Consider the following 22,352-nt stretch of genomic DNA (forward strand, 5'->3'; position numbering starts at 1 on the left):
ATTGCCATAAACAGATGTTAAACACTGGGTAAGAGATATATGCCAGAGTATTTATGGGGAAAGATACTGAAGATCTGGTGCTTACTTTGAAATGCATCAAAAAATAACATGGGGGCAGGAAAATAACATGGACTGATGGATAATAGAAGATTAGATAAACGGTCAAATTTGTGGGAAAGCAAATCCAGCCAAATGTTTGTCGTAGAGTGGAGGTGATAGGTATGTGATGTTCTCTATGCATTTCTATCACTCTAACTATGTATCTAAAATTTGTCATTTAAAATGTTGGGTATTCATTGAGGAAGAATAGTGGGCTGGTGGTTTCCAGAACCCTGGGGAGGGGAAATAAAAAGTTCTAAAGAAGAGCAGTGATGATGGCTACACAGCAATGTGGATGTACTCGATGACACCGGAGCATACCCAAAGGAAGGGCTAACATTCCAACTTTATGTCATCTGTATTATACTACAATAAAAGTAAACAAATAAAATAATTTTAAATGTTGGGGAGGAGACAGTCAATTATTCTGAAAGTTTTTTTTTATAGCAACAGTGATTGTTCTTGACTGTACAGAAAGGACAGAAGAAGAAAAGAGAAATTTATAAATATGGTTACAAAAACATGAAGAAAGAAATAAAATCCACTAAGAATACCAAACCAAAAAGGAAAAACTTGCCTTTCTAAAAAAAGAAAGTTGTACACAGATTATTTTATTTCAATAGAAGAAAGTACCTAACGGGAACCATATTATCTTCTGCTTTATAAAGAACTCTGAACTAAAAATGTAAAGATAAAGAATTCTAAACTGAATCAGAAAATCTAATGCTGGTTCTAAAAATTCCCTCTACATAGCTGTGCTGTTCTGCAAGCAGTGCATGCAGGTGTCTCTTATTCCATCATGTAAATGCCGTCTGGAATAAAAATGTTGAATTAAGTGGTACTTTCAGGCTTTTTATTTATTTCTTTTATTTCTTTTGTTTTTCACAATAAAAGTTAGAGATCATTCACGGGATGAGGAACTAAAGCCGTATCAAAGAGAAGTTATCTTAACTTTTTTTCTTATACCTATAAATAATGTATTTAATCAAATTCACCCCCTCTATTACTCTTTCTTATCCCCCTTTAAAAATAATTTTAATGGATTTCATTATTCTATTTTCGTACATGCAGATAAAGTACTTCTATAATATTCATCCCGTTACTCTCTCCTCTTTCCCTCCACCCTCCCACTGGTCTCCTCCCAAGTAGTCTTCCTTTGACATCATGTCATTTTACCAGGTCTGGATTCCACATATGAAAGAAACATGTGATAGTTGTCTCTCTGAGTCTTGCTTATTTCACTTAACCTGATGATCTTCAGTTCCATCCATTTTCCTGAAAATGACATAATTTTATTCTCCATTATAGTTGAATAATATTCCATTATGTATATATACCACATTGTTTATCCTTTCATTCATTGATGGGTACCTACGTTGATTCCATAGTTTAGCTACTGTGAACGGTGCTGCTGTAAACATGGGTATACAGGTATCTCTATTGTATGCAAGCTTACATTCCTTCAGATCATGCCCAGGAGTGGTATAGTATGGTCACATTGTAGTTCTATTTCTAGTTTTGTGAGAAATCACTATACTGATTTCCATAGTGGCTACACTAATATATATTCCTACCAACAGTGTATAAAGGTTCCTTTTTTCTCTGCATTCTCACCAGCACAAATATTTTATTAGTTTTTAGAATCTTTTACATGTTTTGTACAAGTCCTTGTATATTGTTGTTAAATAAGTAATAAGTTAATTGATTTTTTTAAAAAACCCAAACCTTGTCTCTCTCCTATTTATGTCAAAGATGGTCCTATGAGCCCACTCCAGCCTCCTCATGTGCTGTTATTCTTATCATTTACAGGAACAGCAATTCTCCTTTTCTTAAGTGCACCAACCCCCATGCCTGTGCACATTCTCTTCTTGCTGGCTAGAAGTCCCTACTCTGCCTTCTTCCCCACCCAGTTTTCCTGACCTAGGTACTAGTCCTTTGATTCACTTTGACTTTTCCTGTAACTCTCAATCACCATCTCTTCAGTGAGGTCTTCTCTGACCTTCACCTTCCCTGCCCTTACCATCATCACTACCAACATAAAAACACTTGTCTGCCTTCTGCAGCTCCCATTTTGTACATATCACTATGGGTTATACTCACATTGTGCAATTATATTTTTTAATATGCTGTCTGCATAGCAAGTGAAGCTGTGGCAGGGAACAGCTCCTAAAACTACATTCCAATCCCAAGTGCTGAGCACAGCAGGCGCTAGCTACACAGCCATCTCTTGGTTTTTATGGGAAAGAAGGAAGGAGGGAAGGAAGTCAACATTTCCTTTTGTCCCATCAAACCTCAGGCTGTTTTACTATGCTGTTCCTGCAGAAGAATTTCTTATTTGAAGAAATAAGTAGTATAAATTTTTCTGTTTGATAGGAAAATAAATCCATAGTTCTGGATGCTCCCATTAGTCACCCAGTGCCATAAATTAAGCTGCTGCCTGATGGAATATGAATCTACTTTTCCTTAAATTGCACACTCATACCCCAGGGTGTGAGCTGCCAATGTCTCCTACACTAAGGAAAAAAGGAAGATGATGTTTTACTTGAATTTTTCAGAAAGTCATATAAATACTCAGTCTTGGCTAAGCAGTGCATAATGCCTTTGAGAGTCAGACATTGACCCTTTTCCCTATAGTATAAACTGACACATATGTAACCTGCCTACTTTCCAGAATAAGAAAGGTGAGCCCCAAACAACAAAGAGGATGACCATATGTGTATGTCCACACAAGTGTGTGCACCCTCCCCACACACACATATACATAGACACTTGCTTCAGTGCACTTGACTTTCTCTTTGCTATCCCAACCTCCATTCCTACCTGAGGCCAGATTTGCCATTCCCACGTGCTCCCAGTATTGAACAAAAGTGCTAGAAGAAAAGAAAGAATGGAACAAATGTGCATTTGAGAAATGCTTGGTTTGACACGCCATCTCTTTGCACTAACTAATGAAAATCCCACGTGGCATAGTAGAATGGACAAATCGAATGCTTTAGTCACATTGGATGTTACTTCCTACTCTTAAACCCTTCTAAACATAAGGTCCTAGTCCTGGAAGACTCAAAAGTTAGCTTTCCCTCTAAACATAACTTAGTTTCTTTTCTTCTTTTAAAAATATTCTTTTGAGGGCTGGCAGAGTGGCTCAAGAGGAAGAGTGACTGCTTAGCAAGTGTAAGACTCTGAGTTCAAACCCCAGTACTACCAAAAAATAAATAAATATTCTTTTGAAAATTATCACAAAAAGTCAACCTTTATCTCAAACAGTTGCAATGTTAACCAGAAAAGCTGTTCTCACAATGGCTTTCATATACACAGCCTTGAGAGTAGTGATAAAAATTGGATTTGAGAATTATTGGATACTCAAGATATGTTTCTTGTCTGAGGACAACTGAAAGTTGGCTGAGTATTCACATTTCTGGACTCTTCTAAATGATGCTCTACAATTTAAGGTATTATTAAATATCTTAAAGTAATGAGGAAAGAAGAATTCTTTGTGTACTCAAATTACATTTATTGAACACCTTCTGACTGTATACTTAACACAGAACATGGTTGCTTTAAAGTTTCCTGGGAATAAAGACCTCCATCTCATCATCCAGAGTGATCTACTGAAGATTTGCTAGTTTTTAAGCTGAACACACTTGGATTCTAATTTCCATTCCGCCACTTAGCAACCTTGCTCTTGGCAAGCTATTTGACCTCCCTAAAACTCAGCTTCTTCTGTAAGTGAGTGAGTTACTACTATCCTCAAAGGGTTGGTACAAGAATGAGGTTAGCAAACCTATATAAAGCACATGGCATGATGCTCATCTCATTAAATTTCAATTCCCTTGCCTGTTGACATTTCTATGTAGGAAGATGCCAACTATCCAAGAGAGATAGTACCCATTCCTGTGGGGCTGGGGTGACAAATGTTTCTATAGCATGACATGCTATGAAGAGGGAGAGAAAAGGGCCAAGGGTGACCTTTGAGGTGACTGCTGTTTAGCCTTTATGTTTCTGGTGCTGTTTCCTGGAGTCTATTGGCAGAGGCAATGACCACTCAGCTGCTGCCAGGGCAGACCATAGGAAGGCTAGATTGCTATAGGCATTTTGCACTCTGCATATGAACATGCAAAATCCTCTCTGCTCTCCTTAGTCCCTGGATGATGGAGAAGAACATGAGAAGTGTCATAAAACCATATCCTGTTCAACAAGGAGAAAGAGTCCTGCCTTGGCCAGTGAAACGTAGATGCTATTTATAAGACAGGGAGAACAGGCCCAAGGGATACTGATTAAAAACAGCCAAGTTAGCCAGGCGCCGGTGGCTCACACCTATAATCCTAACTACTCAGGAGGCAGAGATCCAGAGTATCATGGTTCAAAGCCAGCCCAGGAAAATAGTTTGCAAGACCCTATCTCAAAAAACCTTTCACAAAAATAGGGCTGGTGGAGTGGCTCAAGGTGAAGGCCCTGAGTTCAAGCCCAAGTACTGTAAAAAAAAAAAAAAAAAAACCACTGAGTTAGTTCAGTTTTATCTCCTCGTCTCTCTCACCCAATACCCCACAAGAATAAAAATGGACAAAAGAATGTGCAGATGTCAAAGGATGGGAGATACCAATAGATATTTGGAAGCAGAAAAGAGAAAGGAGCAGAAAGTAAATTCTGACTATCCTACAACCTAATGCATGTGCTCCACTAAATAAGAAGTGTGTTAATCCATCCTGCAGAATCCTGAGAAGACCTAACACTGGAGGAGTCAAGTTCAGTGGACTACAGGGGTGAAGATAAAGTTGAGGAAAGGGGTCTTGCCTGCTTCTCCACCTCAGGATGCTGTCAGCCAGACAGAATGTCTCCCTCCTGCTCATGACAGTCAGGAGAATAGACGATTCTTTACTTGAGAAACTGAAGAGCTATAGAGAAAACACCATAGGTATTAGCATGAGATGCCCCAAAAAGAGACTGACTAAGCCGAGCACTGGTGGCTCATACCTGTAATCCTAACTACTTAAGAGGCTGAGATTGGGAGGATCAGAGTTTGAGGTCAACCTGGACAAAAAACTTAACAAGAACCCATTTCAACTAATAGCTGGGCACAGTGGATCATGCTTGTCATCCCAGGGATTATGGGACCCCTACAATAGGAGAATCACAGTCAGCCTGAGCAAAAAGTGAGACCATGTCACTAAAATAATCAGAAGAAAAAGGGCTGGAGACATGGCTCAAACAGTACAGAGCCTGCATAGCAACTGCAAAGCCCTGAGTTCAAACCCCAGGACTGCCAGAAAGAGAGAGAACTGCAATGCTGCCCTGTTACCCTATGAGAAAAAGAGAGAGAGAGAGAGAGAGAGAGAGAGAGAGAGAGAGAGAGAGAGAGAGAGAGAGAACTACAATGCTGCCCTGTTACCCTACAAGAAAGTCCAATAGTTAAAAACCTTCATCCACTCACCCATGTAGACAGGGCTTGCTGGTGGCTTTTAGGATTCTTAAACAAGAATGGATGGATTAGTGCTATGTATTTAGGGGAAAAATTCAGCATGATCAAAATCAAAAATAAAGGAGAAAAAGGGAACAGATTGGGGAATAGAGAAGAAAATCAATATAATGCAAGGAAGAAAAAATTTTCAGAGAAATACAATAAATAATATATACAGAGATAAGAGAAAATATTGTAGACAAGAATAGAATGCTACCAAATAAAAAGAAAAGAGAATTCATAAAAATGGAACATATTATATACAAAATAAAAACTAATCAACACAAAAGGTAAAGATAAGGTTTAAAATCTATTATTAACAAAAACAAAAGGACAGATATGGAAAATAGTATATAAGATTGTTAAAGATGAGAAAACAATCTTGAATAGTCAATATCTGACTGAGAAGAGTTTCAGACAGAGTAAAGAAAATATATAAGGGAAAAAGTTATCAGAGGAATAGCAAAGTAACATTTGCAAGATCTGGACATGAGTTCCCAGATGGAAGGGTCCTTGTTATGCCCATCACACTGAGAAATAGGACATATATCAAAGTATATCATCATCAGAACACCATAGCAAAAGAAAATATTTTAAAATGATTCTGGGAAAGGAGAGAAAGGAGGTCATGATTCAGAACAGGAATCAGAAAGCTTCATCATTCTCAATTATAACATAGAAACTTAAAGACATTAAAGTATTGCCTTAGTTGTTCTGAGAAAAACATTTTTCTCAATCTAAAACCCTATAAGTAGCTAAAATTTCAAAGAAATATTAGGATAGAATAGACATTTTAGGCATAGAAGTCTTCAAAATATGCATACTTTTTCTCAAGTTGCTATTAAGGATATGGTAATCACTGGGATTCAACTTGACTTCTCTCCTGAGTTGGATTTCCCATTCCCTGGGTCCTATGTTGAGATAATATAAATGCTATATTCTAATGATGACTTTTCTGATGGTCTAAGAAAACTGAATCTCATCAGAACAAGAAGCCAATGGAATATATCTACTCTTAGGAAAGCAAGAATAGTTCTATACGCAAGCATCACTTGACAAAAAAATGCTAATTTAAAATAAAAAGGACCAAAAAAATTAACTATGACTCATGCAGAAGTCCTGGCATGCCTGTCCAAAAGTCTTCAAGGGTGCCCTAGCCAACAAGATGGTAGGGAAATATAAAAGCCAGGTATTTCTACCTAACCCCACACACTTACCCTTTTTTCTCCTAAATTTCTATGAAAGTGACATAATAAGATTTTATTTTTTTTTAGGGAATAAGTCTATGACAAAGACAATGGGAGAAAACACAATAGCAACACTACTTTGGAACCTGGAGAGCAAAGAGATGACTAATAACTGACTCAGAAGATACAAGAAAAAATACACCACAAACTCTGTAATTGGTAATGGCATGTTCTTCTGGAAGAAGAAAGGCTGAAAATCTGATTAAGAATCATATCTCAAGATTCCCTGCCCTGCTCCACACAAACAGACAATTCCCTTACTTGAACAAAACTAAAGGTTTAGTCTTTGCATGTAGCAGAACATCTCTGGGCAGAGAAGATACCCAGTGCTCTTCTACTTTAGCTCCCAGAATGTTGACTGATGGTCACTTAGCTTCCAGGAAAGAGATTGGTAGATTTTTCTCACAATCTAGATCAAACCAAGAAGAAAACCCAAATACACTAATATCAGAGATTCTTCCCCAAAACAAAACAACTAGAAATTGAGTATTACTTATCAGAAGTGTATGGGACCAGAAGTGTTTTGGGTTTTCCACAGGTTTCATGTTTTGTATTTTCATATATATCGTGAGATATCTTGAGAGTTGGACCCAAGTATAAACACAAAATCCATTTATGTTTCATACGCAATTTATACTCATGACCTGAAGGTAATTTTATAAACTGTTTTAGTTCAACTGTTTCTCAATGTGATCTGTCACATGATGTCAGATATGGAGTTTTCTGCATGTGGTATCATGTTGGTGCATCAAAGTTTTGGATTTGGGAACATTTCCTATTTCAGATTTTTGGAACTAGGGATGCTCAACCTGTAGATGATGATGAAGCCGACAGTCAAAACGCACCACCCTATCACACCCTTCCCAACTATGTACAGAGCTCACAACTGGCAATTTAGTGCCCTTCTCTTAAATGTGAGCAGCCAATCAAAGAACACCCTGTGGGAGAGAGGAAGAAAGAGAAACAGATACAGAGACATGGAGGAAGAGATTTTGTAAGAAGATGGAAACTTAAAATAACTACCACCTTCACACACACACACACCTGCTCCCTCATTAATAGGGCTTCTGTGTAATAACAGGGAATTATTCTTAAAAGAGCTGCAAGTCCCAGACTCGTTTAAGGAGTGCCAAAGAAAACACAAAGACAACAGGAGAAACAAAAGCAAGGACATTAGAGGAAATTTTAGCATCTGACATCACAGCCATAGTAAACATATCTAACTCCTGAAGAATTTGGCCTTAGAATTAGAATCTACCTCAGTTCTTTTTACTTGATAAAGTGTATGTTGCGCTCAACAAAAAATTACAAGCCATACTAAAATGCAAAAAAATATACCCCGCAGTGATAAAGTATTAGAAATATGGCAAATATTTTGTAAATATCAGATGGGGCATTTAAAATAATTATAATTAATTTACTAAGGGTTCTAATAGAAAAAGTAGACACCACACAAGAATAAATGGATAATGGAAGTAGAGAGATGTAAATTATAAGAAAGAATCAAATGGTCATGCTAGAAATCAAAAGCACTCTATCAGAAATGAAGAATGCCCTTGATGGGCTCATCAGAAGACTGGACAAGGCTAAGAGAGAGTCACTGTCTATACAAGTCTGTAAATAGAAACTCTCACAACTGAAAACCAAAGAGAAAAAGGAATGAAAAGGATTGAACAGAATATTCAAAAACTGTTGGATAATCACAAGAGGTATGATATATATATGTAATGGGAACATGAGAAGAAGAAGAAATAGAAAAAAATAAAAATATTTAAAGTAATAGTGACTGAAGTTTTTCCAAAATTTTTCTCACACAGAAATTGAACATTACTGGTAGACCTTGTAATAATTCTTCAGAAAGAAGGAAAATGAAATAGGTCAAAAACTTATATTTATATAAAGAAAGGAAGCATGTTACAAAAGGAATGAATAAAGACAAAATAATGTCTTTTCCTTTCCTTAATTGATGTAACAGTTTATTCAAAGTAATGTCAGTAATCATGTATTTGGTGACAAACAAAATGGATGGCAGTAATGCTATGAGGGATAGAAGAGTGTAACTATGACAAGGTACCAGCACTACCATTGAAGCAGTAAAGTGTCACTTGAAAGAGGACCAAGATTATTTGTTTTGCTTTTTTTTTCATTACTGAGGATTGAACCCAATGTCTTGTACATGCTAAATAAGTGCTCAGTCACTGAACTACAAACCCAGCCCTTAAAAAAAGAATTTTTAAAGAGGTATAATTAAAATAGTAAAACAAGAGTGAAAATGGAAGTGCATAAAATGCTCAATTAAAAACAGAAAAACAGTAGAAGGAGAAAGAAAAAAAGACCAAAGAACAAGGCAACAAATAGAAAACAGTAAATGGAGGACAGGAAGGTAAGACAGGTCCTGCCTGGGGGTTGGTACCAGTGGGAGGGGGGTGGATATAAGGAAAGGATGTAGGAGGGTCAGTGTGGTAGAGATATTATGTACACATGTATGAAAATGGAAACATGAAACCAGTTGAAACTATTCAAGGAATGGGGAGGGGAAGATAAAGAAGGATGATGGAGAGGATGAATTCAACTATGATATAAGAACTTTTTTAAACATCACAATGTAGCCTCAGTACAACAATAATATAATTTTAAATAGTGAAAAAAAGTTACAAATATGGTAAACATTAATCCAACTATTTAAGTAAATATCAGTGATTTAAATGTGCCAATTAAAAAACCAAAGACTATCTGAAATTAATAAACAAGATCAGCTTATATGTGTTTACAAAAAAAAAAAAACCCTATCATCTTTACTCAATTAGATAAAGAAACAAGAAAGAAGTCTTAGAAATTAAGGGTATGATGAAAGCAATTCAAATTCAATCAAATCATTGTAATACAGGTTGAGGAAATCTTTCACAGAGGACAGTAAAGAAGAAAACATACAAGTAGAGACAGAAAAGAGAAACTAGTGAGTCAGCCCAGGCGATGGTATAAATTCAAAGAGTTTCCAAGGTTATGATTCCAGAAAAAAATTCTAGAGATGAAAAACACAAAATGTCAGTCCATCCCTAAGCATTTATTTGGCTCTTATGTGCCAAGTGCCATAGAAAACACCTGTATCAAATCGCTCCTTCTTTGTACTAATAAGCATGTAAGCTATGCAGCACAAGTGTTCATGATTTAGAATACCTAGTCATGGTTTCCTGTCACATTGTCAGATATCAACGGGGTCCTCCTTGCCTAGTCCATGCTACCAACTCAGGCCCTACAAGTGGTGCCAAAGGATGGCGATTTTAAATGTCATCTGAGTCACTTGATGAAGCATTCTGCACAGATTCCTGTGCCAACGTTCGTGCCTTTCCTTCAGTTCAGCCTTGCCCCTACAGGCACATGAACATTCTGATGCATCTGGTCTTCACGCTAGGACTTGAGGTAAAATAAGGCCCATTGCCAAAAGGAACATGCAGGGAATTGGCCACGAAAACTGTCACAGCAGAGCAATGAAGAGCAATAGAAGTTCAGCCTGGAGGTAGTCACCCTGTCCCAGTGCCTGCTCTACTCTGGGCACAAGGTGAGTTGCTGGGGATACAGAATGAACAAAACACATAAATATTTATGTACAAGAAGACTCTCATGGTGCTGTATGTGATGGCAAAATGAGAAAAAGAAAAACTAAGTATTTGAAAATGAGGATAAGGTTATTTAAATCACAGTGCATCCACATGGTAGAAGGAACAACACACAGGCTTTAATAACAACACAGAGATGGATTTATATGCATGGGCAGGTATTTATCACTGAGTGGGGGAAAAGATTGCATAACTGTAACTAAGTTTGATTCCATTTTTTATTTTTTTAAAAAAGTACCTAGAGCTCATTCACTAGTTGTAAACCAGGATTTTTCACCCTCAGCACTACAGATGTTTTGGATTGGATAATTCGGGCATCTTCCGTATTACAGGGTGTCTAACAGTGTCCATGGTCTCTATTCACCAGATACCAGTAGTACTTCCCTACCTGTGACAATCTCTAATGTCCCTAGACATAGGCAAATATCACTGTGAGGCAAAACTGTCACAAGTGCAGAATCACTGGTCATGAAAAGTCTAGAAGACTATGAATGACGATATATACTTTGTTTATGTTTTGTTTTTGCATTTTCTGATTCATTTCATTTTCTTACATTTTTAGAGACTTTAAAGAGATTTGGGTCTTTTGAGCCTGATTGAAGGAGATCCCTGAATTTGCTCTGGGACGCAGATACACTCGTGTCTTGAAGGTTAGGCCCAGCTCTTCACTGTCAAGAACCCGTTTTGACCAAAAACAAATGCAGTAATATTATTGGACATGGGTCATACGCTAAGGGGAGAACACATAAAGGAAAGGTAAGAAACCCAAAACCTGAAAGTGTTTGATGTGCCCACTGTAGAGGAGCTAATATAGCAACCTTAAAATGACAGAGGTCACTATGGGAAGGTGACCCGGAAGCAGTGAAGAGGTCTGGTAGAGATGAACCAATATGGGTTGTAATATACATATGCATGGAAGCAATGCTAGGAATTTCTCTGTATAGCTATTCTTATCTCAAACTAGCAAAAACTCTATGTCTTTCTTATTGTTGCTTATGTTTTCTCTTCAAAATTGGAGAAGAGGGCCGAACAGGTTCTGCCTGGAAGCAGGGGGTGGGGGGCAAGGGGGAGAAATGGCCCAAACAATGTATGCACATATGAATAAATGAATAATAAAAAAAGAACCCGTCTTTGGCATCTGGTTCCAAACTCTTCTTTTTATGTTTTTTCTTCAAAGTTTATTTGTGAATAACATAAGTAACCCAAAGTCATTTTTCATCAACATCTTTCCTATGGTCCCAACATGTCTTACAAAATTACCTATCCTTTGCCTATCCCCTCACAAAAAACTTTTCTTTATCACATCTAAAGTTGTTACATATACTTGGATCCATTTCTGGACTTTTTGCTTAGTTTTATTTATCTATATATACCTGAATTGGTGTACAGTGCTTTAATTATTATACTTTTATAATATATTTTCCCAACAAACTCCCTCATTACCATTTTTTGTTTTTTTAAAAATAATTTTCCATCTATTTCTATTTTTAAGAGATTCCTCTAGAACTGAATATTGTCTTTTTAAATCAATACATTTAACAGTGTAATGAACTTCTGGTACTAAACCTTCTTTGGATTTCGGTACAGATTTTGCTTGGTCTTGACACTGCTACATTTACTTTGATAATGTTTTTAGAATTTTTGTATCTATATTCAGAAATAAAAATGGCCAACAGTTGCCTTTGAAATATAATTTATGAGAAAAATCATGACCAAGATTTGCAAAGTTAAGCTCACTGTCTCTTTCAATTTCTAAACTCTGTGAGGCTACTGTCCCAAAGGAAAAAGATAAACCAAACAAAAAGCCATTAACTGTAGCCAACCTTCCAAATGGTTACTCAACAACAGTATCACAATTTAATCAATAAAGAAGACAATGGTAAATGTAGACTTGACCAACTTTCCTTAATTCCTTTACCCTTTGAGTTTCTTCCTTGACCTCAGCTCAATGAGGAAAGGAAAGACAAAAGCTGCTTGGCAGATCCTGAAGAAAATAATCATCAGGGCGAGAACTAAACCTTCCAGCCATGTGTGGTGGCATATGTCTGTAATCCCTGCCCTCAGGAAGCTGAGGTAGAAAGATCAAAATTTCAAGTCCAGCCTAGGCTACACAGTGCGTTCAAGGCCAGCCTTGGATACATAGCAAAACCCTATTTCATGAACAAACAAACCAAAAAATCCTGCATCTCCCAGAGGACTTTTCCCAGTGGAAAGATGTGACTTGTCAGAAGTCCACCCTGCAAAGCTGCACATGACGAAAGAACCAAAATAGCAGGACCTGGATGAGAAAGATCTACTCAGAAAAACAAAAAAAGTATGAGAAAAATCCCTGGAGACTAGGGTTCTTTAGAGAAAGAATGAGGGATTTTTTAAAAAGTTCCCTGAGACCAAGCCCTTAAGACCCCTAAAACATTAGAAAAGCATGAGTCAGGATTGACGATTTGTCTTTAAATGTGACTCATGCCTGGGATAGAACTATAGAGTACCTTGAAACTCCAGTTGATATTTTCATTAGCATCACCTCTGTCAGCCTGTTTCTCCTTTTATTCTGCCTGTACATCTGCTATGGAGTGCTCATATTCTATTCAGTTTGTAGGAGATTTTATGTATTTTTCTTCCTGCTGGCACGGAGCTGTACCTACCTCATTGCCAAAGAATGCTCCTGAATGTGCTTAGCAAATCCCATAAGACGATTATGCTGCTATCCTCAGGGGAATGAATAGGTGGAGAATATCCTTGCTGCCTCTGATGAAACCTGATGCATAACCAAGAAGCACGTGTGGGGTTGTCAGATTTATGCCTAGTAAATACCTTAATGCCCTCCCCAAATGGTGTGGGGGGGCTCATAATTTTCACATACATATGTAAAACGGCAAGAGAGAAGGTGCCAGAATTTTACTGCCACCTGTACCTTCCTCTCCTGATTTTACCACCTGGAGTAAGAGGGATGGGAGAATGAGGTGCTGGAAATGCAGAAAGTGCAGTAATCTTGGAAAGCCAAAAGCTAAGGGAACAGTGAGCTAGAGAGAGACAAGCCACAACAAGAGAGACTAGTTAGAAAGCTTTTGTAGTCCACATTCCCTATTAGGTGATTTTTGTCCTGTCTAGCTATTGCTCAGGACTACAAACTTAATGAAATTACAAAGCTGTGTCCCTTATAACCACATAGTCATCTCTTCCCAAAGCTTCAATCTTATCTCTGGACAAGTCCACCAAGAGCACCCAAAGAAATAGACCAGTTTTTGGCAAGAAGCTAAGCTTCCAAACAGACTGCTAATTCTTCTTGTCTCTCTGTGATTTCCTGGACTATATGGGGAAGAGCACTTTTATCTGCAAGTTACTGTTCAACTATGCAAGTGAAAAATCTCTGCTTTCTTGGCTCCATGAGACAGATGATACAAAAGACAGAAATCCAAACCCTCACTTGGAATGCATCCAGAAGCCCATCAGTGTGAAAACATTCTCAAAATTTCTACCTATTTTGATATAATCAACTTTTTTTCCCATCCAAACCCTCAAAGAGATTTTGTTTTAAAGGTCAAGAGGAAAATGTTGATCTAAAGCAACTGACCACTTTATGAAGTATGTGGCTATATACTTCATACATACAGATGTATATTGATATACCGGAGTGTGTGGTGAAGTTCTATGGTGATACATCCTCTTTCATTCCTAATTCTGGTATTTATTTCTCACTTATTGTCTTCATCAATCTGGCTACAGACACATTTCTTATAACAGGTTTTGTCAAGCGTATTGAAAATCTACTGCTCACCTTTCCTTCCTGGACGACTAAGAAATTCTGGAATAAAAGGAGTGACTGAGAAGTTAAGCTGTCATCATACTTTTAATTTGGGGTGGGGGGGGAAAGTGTTGTGAACTCATAAGCTATTTGGGCAAGGGGAAGACTCTTCCACTCCAAATGAACTTGGTCTGTATCCTTCAGGGCTGGTTTCTGTTACCCTCAGGGAAGAGTTAGGCAGGACAATGCTTTAGGAACACTTGTCCAAGAGAAGGACAGAATGTACACTGGTGAAACAAAAGGGTCCCTTAAGGGTTCAATTGCCCAGAACCTGTACAGTAAAATGAGCATTTTGGGAAATAAGAGATAGGGAGCAGAAAATGGGGGTAATAGGGCATCACCATGATCAAGCCTGCTGTTAGTGGGGAGGGGTCCTGTAAGCACCACCACAGACAAGTGTAGAACCAAAACCTCACAGACACAAAAGACTGGATCTCAACCAAAATGTCTGTGAGCAGATAAAGGAAGACTGAGAATGAGCACCGTGGATGAAACCAGGGTCTTCCTCCCCTGCTCAGGAAACATGTAAGTGCTGAGGTCCTTGTATAATTCAGTAGAGAGGAGAGAGAGACACAATAAAAATGAGTCCTAGAATTCTTCCCCAATCACAGCTAGTGGGGCATAGTTAGAGTCAGGTTTGATTACATTAGGAAAAATAAAAATAATATGTGTCTAGGTTTTGAGGGCTTTTTTTTTTTTTTTGGTGGTACTGGAGTTTGAACTCAGGAACTGACACTTGCTAGGCAGGCAATCTACAACTTGGACCACCCTGCCAGCCTTTTTTCATGTAGGGTATTTTTGGTATGGGGTCTCTCAAACTACTTCCCTGGGCTGGCTTCAAACTGAGATCCTCCTGATCACTGGCTCCTGAGTAGCTAGGATTATAGGAAGGACCCACCAGAGGCTGGCATGTCTAGGTTTTAAAGTTCTTCCCAGTTGGTCTATGCCTTTGGTGATGCTACAGTAGTATGACTAACTTGTGATCCTACCCAGGGCTCATAAAAGAGCTCCACCAGGATGGGGAAGGGGAGGTACTAAGTATCAAGCCAGACAAGTATGAAAGAGAATCCAGGATGTGTGAACTAGAGAGCTTAAAGGTAACAGCCTCAGTGGCAAGCTGGAAGTGAGTTTTTATTTTCTCCTCTTTTCCTCCCTCACCGAATCCCTGCCTTTCACTTTGGATATCCTTACACATCTTCTGTTTATGCTTAAATTCCAAGTCTACAAAAACTCAATGGGATTCTCAAAAAACTGGAAGCAAAGAAGGAAGACTGCAAACACTCTAACTTCTGAGCCAAAACTGCCAGCTGGAAACATACAAAATGACATTGAAAAACTCCAGGTTAAGCCAAGGTCTTAAATGCAACTCCAGGCCTGCCTTACTTTAGGTTCCTGATGGCAACAGCCAGAGAGGTCTCGGAAAGTCAAGAGCTTCATGGGAAATGCCCCAATTTCCATAACAGCCTAAAACCAAATGAAAACAATGATGCTACTAAAGATTCCAAACATAGTAAGATAAAATAATTAAGAAGCAATCTATTCTGGCCATTGTTGGGGGCCCTGCCTGCTGACATACCTCAAGTCTCTGAACCAACACATCATGGCTAATCTACTTAGATGCAGAATTGGAACTACTGAGGCATATCTCTCCCAGTAGATTGACAAAACAGGATTGCCTTTTATATCTAGAGGAATGGAATAGGAACCATAGTTCATAACTTTTATTATTTACCTAGAACACTTATGTTCACTGGAAAACTAATCTGCATGCAAGAGAGTTCTGAAAGGATTTGTGAATCACAAACCTCACCCACCTCCATTCTTCTAGTTGCGTACATATATCCATATATATCATATGTATGCAATTCTATGAAGTAGACAGTATGATTTGCACCTTTTAACAGATGAAAAACTGAGACAGAATAGAGTGTCAGAGCCAGGATTCTAACTGAGACTCCAGGTATTTAACTATTACATGACACTACAGTTATCACTTATAAACACGGAGAGAGCCAGAAAAAAGGCAACTAGTAGTTCTGTTTTCTGACAACCAGAGTCTGGCTAATTAACTAAGGAGTAAATAAACAGCATAGGACAAATGAAACACTGATGCACCACAGAAGTGGGAAAGCTAAATTTGAGTAATTCAAAGGTGAAGCATAGCTGCGATGGAAGCAGAAAACAATTTTAGACAATGTTTGTCATTCCCAATGTAATATAAGAAAACATAGACCATGAAATAAGAGAATGAATAGGGATAAACTAAGCTACATTTTTTTAATTGCACCAAAAAAGAGAGGTGCCAGATGAGATAAAGAAGGCTTAGAACAAATGAAAAGTAAAATGAATGAGTTAAATTCAAATTAGAAGCAGTAAGAACAGAAGTAATCTAAGAAAATTAAGGCAATGGGATAGCTAATTTTATGTGTCAACCTCACTGTGCCATGTGGTACCCAGACTTTTGACCAAGCCTTATTCTGGGTACGTCTGGAAGGTGTTTCTGGATAAGATGAACATAGGAATTTGCAGATGGGATAATGTGGGTTTCTCCCTCCAGTCAGTTTAATGCCTGAATGGAACCAGAAGCCTTGCTCCCCTCTCTGTCTGCAGTTGGTACATCTGTCTTTCCTACCTTTGGATTTGAACTGAAACATTAGCACTCTCTTGGTCTTAAGTTTGCCAGTATTCAGACTGGAACTACACCATCAGTTCTCCAGGGTTCCCATTTTGCCAACTGAAGATCTTAGAACTTGTCATCCTCCATAATTGCATGAGCCAATTCCTTATAATTAACTTCTTTCTATAGATACATATATCCTGTGAGTTCTGTATTTCTGGAGAACCAAGACTAATACAGGCAACAATGTAAAAGACCAATTAAAGAGTTCTTCAGAATATAAAGTGGAAAACAGAGAATAATAGTTAAGATAGTTTAATATAATAGGAGTTCCTGAAGTAGAAAAAGCAGAATCAATAAGACAGTAGCAATAACTGAAGAAGTAAGAGAAGAAAAAGTGCTTTCCTGGGTTGATCTGCTAATGCTATGATTGTCTATCAGGAAAACAAACAATAAAAGCAACAAAAAATCAGAAAGAAAAGTGTGTTAGTCATCACTATAAGAAACTATTTGAGAAAAAGCTCATTTGGGTTCATGATTTTAGAGATTCCATTCTGTGATCAAGGGAACCCATTGCTTTTAGGCCTCTGGAAGAGGTTCCACGTGGCAATGGTGGAAAGCATGTGGTAGAGCAAACTCAGTTATATCAAGAGCCAGGAGGTGAAAGAACAGAGAGAAAAAGGGGCCAGCATTCCATAATCCTCTTCAAGTGCACACCCAATGACTAAAGACTTCCCATTAGGTCCTACCTCCCAACAGTGCCATACTGGGGATCAAACCTTTAATGCATGAGCCATTGGAGGTCATTCAAGAGCCAAAGTACAGCAGAAAGTAACTAGATGTATTATAAAAAAAAATTCAAGACCACATAATAGAGAAGGGAGTCCTCCAATAGTAATAATAAATGTAAAATATAAAAAAATAGGGATAACAAAAGCCAAATCAAAACCTGATGAGAACCAGAAATACAAAGAGTACACCAATTCCTGGAATGTAATAATATTATAAAGGCATAAATTATCCTAAAAATAACCTAGAAGGCTAATGTGATTTTAATGGGAGGTTTTAGAAGTATGTCAAGGATACTAAATTTTACATGGAAGAATAAATGTATACACTGACTAAGATGCTTCCGGAAAAAGAGGAGAGAAGTAATGAAAGGAAATTTATACAACCAGATATTAATATGCACATTATAAGCTACAGTAAATATGATTTATACTAATGCTAGAAAAGTCAGACAGATAAATGGAGGGTAAAAACTGAAAATCAAGAAAAAAACAATGTAAACTTCAGGATTTACTCCATGAAAAGGCTACATTCATCATTAGTAGAGACTGAATTTTAAGTTAGTAAGCTATACAATAATTAGGTAATAAAATAGATAATAGCTCTCAAGTTTCTCTTTATCATGATGTTAACTTTAGTATTAGCTGATCAAAAGTTCATGGTAGTGAACTCACTCTTGCTTTTCAATTGCCTGGCAGTTAACACTAGTTTACCTCAAATTCAAAACATTTTCCATCGACTCTCTTCAAGTCCCTGTAAATTAACCTGAAAAATATACAAAGTAATATTATAATAGTACAACTCCTTTTATTGCTTTCATCTATTTTTTTTTCTTTTTTGGCAGTACTGGGGTTTGAACTCAGGGCCTTGTGCTTGCTCTGCAGGTGCTCTAGCACTTGAGCCACTCCACCAGCTCTGCTCTGTGTTGAGTATTTTCAAGATAATGTTTCTCAAATTCTGATCCTTTTGATCACTGCTTCTTGAGTAGCTAGGATTATAGATGTGAGCCACCAGCACCCAGACCTTTATTGCTTTAATCTAAGGACTCTAAATTGTTTTAATTGATTTATACTTTTAATCTTTCCAATCACTCTGTTATCTCAAGTTTGAGTTAAAATAGAGTACACATTTTTCTGACAAAATGAGGCTCAAAGTTCTTTTATTTGGTACTGCACAAGTTAGAGAATTATAAAATTGTGAGGCTCCCAATTTTTTCCTTCTGTTACCTGGAAACTGTATTTTATACATACCATAATAATAAAAGAAGCATAGTTCTAGCACACAAGTCCAAATGCCAAGCTAAGTGCTTCCACTAGTCCTCAGTACAAATTCTCCCATGTGCCCACAGTACTCTCCAACAATCTAGCCAAGAACAGACTCCCTGGAACCTCTGTCTTTTCTCCAACTATCTCTGTACAGGAGATAATGAAATACTTAAATAGCATCACCACCACATTATCTTGAAGAACGGGAGAGAACCAATGGCCCTGAAAAATGATAGCTTCTCTGCCCTTACTCCTTCCCCACAGGGCAAGTGAGGACAATGAGCATAAAGGCATCTCCTCACCTTGTCCTCACCCAGTTCCCATTGTGAGAATGGTAATAAGTGCACTATTATAGCTAGCTTTTGTTGAGCATTTTGTATTCTAAACCCTGTTTCACATTCTTAATTTTCTTCAAGTTAAGAAGGTCAGGATGAATCTGTGACTCAGACTGCCATATACCCCATAAGATTTTGGGATTTCCCTCAGGCTGTGGACTTATTAATAGCTTCTCTTTGTGGATCTATACACATGCCTTTCCCTTAGTATCTGTGCAGTTTTTCTTGTCCTTCAAATGTCACAACTCAAGAATCTCCCTTCAAACTGCTCCCTGAAATTTTCATACTCACTTTCAGATTGAGAGTCCCTGCCATAGTCCCCATTACAGCATTTATCATAACAGATGGCGCTGAATGCTAGTTATTTTTTCTAGATAAACATTTTTGCTATGCTACATTGATATTTTAGAAGGTCTGACTCTACTAGTATAAAAACACAAGGCCTGTGTTTAATCACCTCCATATGTCCAGGGTCTGGCCCAGGACCCAGTTCAAGGTGAATTCTCAATAACAATTTGTTTATAGTCTGGATGCATGGATGAATATGGATGGATGGATGGATGGATGGATTGAAAATTTTAAAACCTTAAGTACTTAGAAGAAAGTGAATTCTTAGTCAGTTGGACATCAGAGCTGAGCTTTGACTTCTTGTCAACAAATTAGTGACCCTTAGGAGCCCTGATGAAGCCATCTTCGTAGAATTACTGAAAGTTTAGGGGCCTAGTTCATTTACTTTCTGCCTTAGGAGAACTTATCTATATTGGATTTCAAACTGGCCTGATTATCTGACTTATGATAGATATCCTATGGAGTCATTATTCTCTCCTGATGTTCACACCCAGGTTCAGTTTCTCATTGTGTTTTCTCTAGATCAAGCATTGGTTCCCAAAATGGTTTCACATTCATTCCTTCATTCATTCAACAGTTTATCAATGGATAAAGAATGAAATATTATTCAGCCACAAAAAGAGGAAAGCCTGCCACCTGCCATGATACAAATGAACATGGAGGACACTGTGCTAAGTAAGATAAGCCAGATACAGAAATTAAGCACTACATGACCTTGCCTATATTTGGAGTCTAAAAAAGCCAAATTCATAGAAGCAGAGAGTAGAATAGTAGATACCAAGCTCTTGGGCAGAACAGGGAGTGGGAGAAGGAGCAATTACCAAGTGGGTTGATGTTGGTCAAAAGATGCAGACTTTGTTATAAGAAAACATTGAGGGTATATAATATACAGCAAAAAGTGATGACAGAAATGTTAATTGATTCGATTGTGGTGATCATTATACTATTTATATACATATATGCATGTATGTATACATCCAGGTATACATATCAAATCATTGTGTTGTATGCTTTGGACATATGCAATCTTTGTCAATATTAAAATTTTTAAATGCATTATAAAAGCAAAAGGAGATCATATTGAAGGAAGCACAAGAAACCCTCTATCATCAAACACACTAGCTTTACCCTATTCACTCATTCATTCTTGCTTCCTTCCATTCAAAAGTGTCTAGTACATAGTAAAATGCCCAATAAATACTTTCTGAAAGAATGACTTGGTTCAAAATGGCTTAATGTTATTTTATTCTTGGATTTAATACTGTATCAAATGACTCTTCCTGGTAAAAAACAAATGCATATTAAGTAATACAGAGAGAAGGGGCCAAATCAGGCACGTACCCATAAAGGGAACTGTCAAAATGTTGTTCTGTGCTGGGGTAGGTTTAGCTCCATTTTTGCTCCCAGGATATATCTCCAGTGCACTGTAATTAAACAGAGGAAGTGTCTGGGCCTCAATGAATCTAAAATGTCTCACTGCTTTCAAAAAAGTTTCCTTCGCATAAAAAGATATGCAGAGTTCACTTGTTTAATTGGAAATAGTTTGGTATGTTTATTTAGAAGTTCTTAATAGAAAAGAAGAAAGCAATTATATACAAGAGACTTTCTTTTTAAACCAGCATTTATAGAGCATTGTATCTTCTTTATATGTATTTACCCCTTACTCACAGAACCACATATTCATTATTCATTCATTCACCATTCATTTTATTCTCACTTTTAGTGACCCAGGATGAAGCATGAGAATAATGTTTTTATAAAGTAAAGGCTTGGTATAACAAAGATCCTACAAACTACTAAATATGATGAATATTGTGAAGGATAGTGTGCTTCCAGAAACCAGGTTTCACGCTGCAAGTAAAGATGCATAGCAAGCAATCTAAATATAGACCAAGATACCCCAGCCCCAGCACTTCCCCTTAGCTCTCCATCAGGAGAAACATCAGCCACCTGGTTCATCAAGAGCCTTGTGGCTGCAGCACCCTTTGAGTTTTTATGCTCCATTTTATGGGTGTCACAATCAAATTAATCCCTATCATATTCTTTGCTTAGGTGTCACTATTATAAAAAAGAACCATGGATGCTGCCTGGAAAAAGGCCAATTAGCAGCCACAGCTAAATAAAAGCAGTAAAATGGAATAATCAACTCTAATGAGAAATAGCCTCCTTACCAGCTGTTGCATCTCCTCTATCCCCTGGAGAAGCAGAAGGGGATGTGGCCAAAGCTGTTTATCATCAAATTCAATAATGAAAAAAGGCCCAAAATCATGTTCCATTTTAATATTTGTTAACCAATCCACAGGACCAATTATTCAAGCTTTGTCTCCATCAGTTGAAAAAATGTTTCCTGGGTGGAAACAGAGAATACACGAGAGAGAAGAGACATATCTGCCCATCTGATTCACCATCCCTTCACCCACCCTGAAACCCCTCTGCCATCACCTCAGTTTGGACATGGGAATGGCTATATAGTAACTAAGGCCTTCATCCATTCTTAAGTGTTTATATGTCCAACTGATCAAGGAAATGGTGACATAACTTAGCATACCTTTTATATCAATATCTCAAAGTTCTTCCATGATTATTTATAAATCAAGTCCATTAACTTGTATTTCACAACTTCCTATTAGAGTGTAGTGTGCATTTGTCAATTATCTCTGGCAACAGGGAAAAATACAAATGCATAGTAGAGAACAAAGAAAGGCAGCCAGGGATAATATGAATAGCAGTGAATTTCAAATCAGGAGTCCTATGTTTCAGTTCTAGTTATATACCCTT

At 37.6% G+C, this 22,352-nt stretch overlaps 1 protein-coding gene across 10 annotated transcripts in view; it reads right to left on the minus strand.

Moving 5' to 3' along the window:
- Pde1c (phosphodiesterase 1C) overlaps positions 1–22,352 on the minus strand; it is a 486,798-nt gene that overhangs the window by 318,952 nt on the left and 145,494 nt on the right. The gene's annotated exons all lie outside the window — the stretch shown is intronic.

This window comes from Castor canadensis, chromosome 2 (genome assembly GCF_047511655.1).
Source record: "Castor canadensis chromosome 2, mCasCan1.hap1v2, whole genome shotgun sequence".
NCBI lineage: Eukaryota > Metazoa > Chordata > Mammalia > Rodentia > Castoridae > Castor > Castor canadensis.